Source organism: Cupressus sempervirens, chromosome 10 (genome assembly GCF_028749045.1).
Source record: "Cupressus sempervirens isolate cs-2001-9-10 chromosome 10, ASM2874904v1, whole genome shotgun sequence".
NCBI classification, from domain to species: domain Eukaryota; kingdom Viridiplantae; phylum Streptophyta; class Pinopsida; order Cupressales; family Cupressaceae; genus Cupressus; species Cupressus sempervirens.
This window is the reverse complement of record NC_143127.1, coordinates 640,552,803-640,557,979: the sequence shown is the minus strand read 5'-3', so window position 1 is coordinate 640,557,979 and position 5,177 is coordinate 640,552,803. Positions and strand designations below refer to the sequence as shown.

The following is a 5,177-nucleotide window of genomic DNA, read 5'->3' as shown; positions in this document are numbered from 1 at the left end:
ATAATGATAAATGAACAAGTGATTTTTATGATACTCAAAAATATTGTCAGAAATAAAACTATTCTTCTTTTGACTAATTCAGTAAACAATGCATGATTTATCTAATATTGATAGTTATCCATAGAATTGACTCTTGCATCTTACAATGTATGAAACAAGACAAAAGGTGGCTCAAGAATTTACAATTTCAAATTGGAAAATTCTAGTTTGCCATAAAAAATAGAATGCATAGAAGAAGAAAAACATTATAATGGTATTTGCATTTGATCTAGGGTGTACAGTCACTTCTAGTATGGAACACAAACTTAACAACCAAAGGGATTATTGAAGAGATGAAATATATGGCACTAAATGTAAGTACCATGTCCTACCAAGCAAAGCCACATCATCAAAAGTACGAGAAATGTGGAATTGAAAGATGGAACCCTAATTGACTATCCAAACTTTCAACTAAACCATAATCAAGATTAACAAATAGTTATCCAAGTGTCATTAACCAAAATTAAAATAAGCATTATTACTTATTAATTAAGCAATTAGAGTGACAATTTAGCAATGTTGACTCACACACCATACATCTGTGACATGACACTGAATCCATATATTTGATTGTACATTATACAAATGGATGCATCAGCACATAATTATATCCCAACAAAATGATAATTACATCAAAACATCGTATGAGATGATTTCTATACATTGCATCACATGAAGAGTTGTCAACAAGTTGTCTCAAAAAATATGTCCATCTACAAGCCTCAGCCTCCACAGTCATCATATATTGTCCATCTACTATCTGGGATGGGAGTGTGACCCAGAGACTTTTATCACACCAACCACGGAGTGTTTAGCTCCCATAGGGTCCTTCCTGACATGAAGAATGCCCTAACCTTAGCACAAAAACCTAACAACTCAAAACCAGAGGATCAGACGGAACCAGTGCAGCTGTGAAACATACAACTTTCTACATATGTCTAATAAGCCTAATCACAGAATGTGGCGGAGAATGTAACCACAACATATCTACTTGTATGCAATGAAATAAATGAAAGCATATATACTCATATGCAATGCAACATAAAAAATCATATCTACACATGTAGTAAAATAAAATGGCTTCGGCAATCACATTAAGAGCCAGAATTAGGTGATAGAAGAAACAAAACATATTGAATCCATTCTAACAATACTAGCAGGTAGAGAGAAACAAATCATACTATAACCATCTCTAACCCTCCCATTTACAGCCACATTACACCTAATCATACGATAGCTAAATGCACCCAATGCAGTAACATGTAATAAAAGTGTAATATAACTCAGAGAATGTACTCATATACATTCAGAAAAACCTTATAAACCCAATCATAAGGTAACTAAATGCACTCAATACAATAACGTGTAATAAAAATGTAATATACTCAGAGTATGTACTCATCTACATTCGGCAAAACCTTTTAACTCGGAGAATGTACTCAACACAATGCAGCATAAATTTCATGTGTTGATATTAGATTTCTCAAAATCAATACAAAAGGGCTCATAGTACGGGTGGTTTAGATTCCATGATCAGGATTGTAAGCCATATATGGCTGAATTGAACTAAAATCTGTATATATATCTTAGTTCTTCTAGATTTATATTCAACTAAGTTTCAAGGTCTTGTTAAGTTTCATTCCATCCCAACAAAAATACGACATCTATAAATAGTTTGGCCATTAACTAAAAGAAGAAACAAAATGTTATGTACTATCAGAACTGGCAGATGGAAAGAAACAAAAATATAATGCATCCATCTCTAATCCTCCCTTTAAGCCACATTACATCCAGCTATGAAAGAGTCTTCAGGACAACCATCATGAAATGATGGTAATAGTATAACTCAGAGAAGAGACTTATCTACATTTAACCTAACATTACCCAATCAGGGTTGAATCTAACTACATCCCTCATAACATTTCCTTTCATGAATATAGATTTCATATTTGAACAAATTCCAAAGCGCTATCGCCACATAGGCGCAAATGAGAACATGTTTGCAGAACAAATAATGAATCCCAATGCATACATTCAACCATGTTCATTTCTATATTGAAGTTCCTGAACTACTCATTAAGGAAAAGAAATTAATGTAGCAATGCTCATAATTGTTATCAGTGTCAATACCAAAAATGTGAGCACACAAGTTAACTACTTACAGAGTAATATTATTGATTTTACCAAGATAGAAGAATACATTTACCACATTATAACTGGATTTATCTAATTCTGCAGTAATTAGAATTCTTAGTCAAGTGTGGATGATTTCTACTAAGTTCTATCATTTAGTTTATCACAATTTGCATAGTCATTGTGTATTCTTCTAGAGTTATCATTTCAGTGGGTAATGACTATTTGGTTTATAATAGTATGATGGGTCATGTATATATAGTTGTATAACAGCAAGTAATTCTTAAACTAAAGCCATACAAAAGATAGTATATTCTCAGAAGCTACCTAGCAACCATCTATTCTAACTTCCTAAGCTACCTAAATTCTTAAACTATGGTTTCTCTCAAAAACTATACGGCACATTAATCCTTAAAAAAATATGAAGGAGTCGTTATCAAGAATGGATCCCAATAACATAGTTTTGAACAATCACTTATTAATTTTAAGACATCGGTTCACTGTCAATACTTAATCAGCAGTCAAACTTATCAACTCCCCTATAGATTTATCGACTCCAAAATAAGTTTTATATTATTATTTTTACATTCGTTCTTATCTTATCACCAAATTGACCCATTACCAGAAAAGGAAGAATCTTTTTACTATGCACTGGCTGTTTCTTTTCCCAAGATTAAAGTTGTTATTTAAAACAACTGGCTGTCTGAACTACTCTTGTATTCAGTATGGTCTTCAAGAGAAAGAAAATTTCATAGAAGGTCTAGTTTCTGTTTTATATCATGGATGATTCCTAGCACATGTTCTATTTTAACCATCTGGATTTTCATTACAACAGCTACTAGTCTATCAAGTATAACACTTAACGACTACGACAATTACTCAGAGTTTTCCAACAATACAAATATGCGAGCAACAATTTGATATATTAAATTTATACATATCTATGACAAGGTGAGATTCAGCAACAAAGAAATATTAAAAGACGAACCTGGAATTCAACCCATTTCTTCAGTTCCTCCCAATTCTTCTAGTCGCCTCTACTTCCTCCAACTTCCAAATTTGTCTAAGAATGCAGCCACACCCCTTTTCCCCAATCTCCCGAGATCCACACTTGTCCCCCTTTCAGGATTTACAACCATAAGGAAACCCCAATCCCAATAATGGACCTGATTCTCACGTGGAACAAAACTGTTTCCCTTATTCAATCAAAATGAATTAATAGTTTATTTCTAACTGATTATGTCACTAATAAAAGAAATAAATTTATCCATTAATCAACTGCCTACAAAATCTACGTGTCACTGAATTTTCCACTTTATTCAGGTTAAGGAAAAGAATGGGTTGTGACACTAAACTTCCCCTCAGTATTGGGAGCAAATTTGTTGTATGATCTTCACTAACCATTTCATTTCTTTTTAATTTCAATATTCATCTAGCCCTAGAAACCATCAATTTTGCCCAGGGCTTTTGAAATTAGACTTATAATTGGAGAATTCATATTCCATGTTTTTCTTACTACTACTGTTGGAATACAAACACCACTGAGAGGGGGGGTGAATCAATGGTTCAAAATACTTTTTAAAACTTGAAACAATTACAAATTTTAACACATGACCAAGATAGTTAATGAATAACAAAGTGACACAATATTTTAACGTGGAAAACCCCTTAGGGTAAAAAACCACTTTAAATCTGAAACTTTATTGGCCTCTTGGGCAAATCTTTTAGAGCTACAACTCTGAGAAGCACCAACACCTTATTTTAGAAACACCAATTTCAAGGAAGACCAATCTCCTACACGTGAAGCACCAACTTCAAAAATGAACAAGTGAGATATAAAATCAGAGGATCATCTCTATTACAACACAAATCATGAATCACTAGTTTCAACTTCTTGTTGAAAACACAATGCAAGATATACTTCTATTCTCCTCAAAACATCCAATATCCAAATATATTTTCTTTTTCCATTAAAAGATCTGATCAAATACTAATATGAATGAATGAAGTAGCAATATATAACCCTTCTTCTACCTCTGATAAACTTCTTCAATAAAAATCAAATCACAAATATGAAAATAGAAACATAAAGCATTACCCTCTTCTTTGCTATTAAAAATTTGCCTGCAAACTGTTTGGTCTACAAGGAATTCCACACCAATTTTACAACTTCTATCAAAACCACCTGTTGGATGTTTTAGAGGAATGTATCCTCTACTTATAAACCAAGAAAGTCAAAATTTTGGCAGCAGTTACATACCCCAAACTTCCATTAGACCAAAACTGCTCAAAACTACCAAAACTGTCATAACAATTTGGTACCTATTTTTGATAAATAGACATTTTCTCTTTCCACACGTGTTATGCAAAAACTAACAAAGACCCACTTTAGCTAACTCTAAGATCTTTCCACAAAGGTATGATAATTGGGATCTATCTAATAAAAAAGCTTGTTGATTTTCTAATAGACCAAAACTATTTTTTTATATCCGTTTTCAAAAACAATGTGAACATTAAGTGTTAATTGTATAACACTTAAGTATTTGTCTTGAATATGTTTTGAACAATATTGAAGGACATCAAATAAGATAATTACATGATGTTAGCCATACCATATGCTCATTGTGTTAGCCATATCATATGCTCATTATTGACATCAAAGACAACAATCAAAGACCAAATACCAAGGGTTCAACAACTACAACATACTTTGTCTAGAAAATTAGTAATACCAGATGATAATTGATCAAATCTTTATATATGTAGTTGAGTTTTAAAGTTTATATAAATCTTGATATTTGATCAAAAGTTAAGTTTCAAAGTTTATATACATTTGAAACTATCCTAAAGTGGTTTAGGATTTTGAGGAAGTGGAATCTATCGTATCCATTTCAACTATTTTCAAAGTGTCCATACTTGAGGCATACATTTCTTCTCTTTTAAAGTATACAATTGCTAGTTAGGGTCCTGTCAACATGATCTTACTAACCAAAAATAAAATCATT

General features: G+C 32.1%; 1 long non-coding RNA gene across 1 annotated transcript; it reads right to left on the bottom strand.

Annotated features, from left to right (window-relative positions):
- Window positions 1-492: 492 nt before the first annotated feature.
- Window positions 493-3,363, bottom strand: LOC149535467 (uncharacterized). The gene is made up of 2 exons (XR_016357924.1): window positions 3,161-3,363; window positions 493-871 (listed from the first exon to the last, which is right to left on the bottom strand). It is a non-coding gene; the product is annotated as an uncharacterized LOC149535467 (long non-coding RNA).
- Window positions 3,364-5,177: the final 1,814 nt, after the last annotated feature.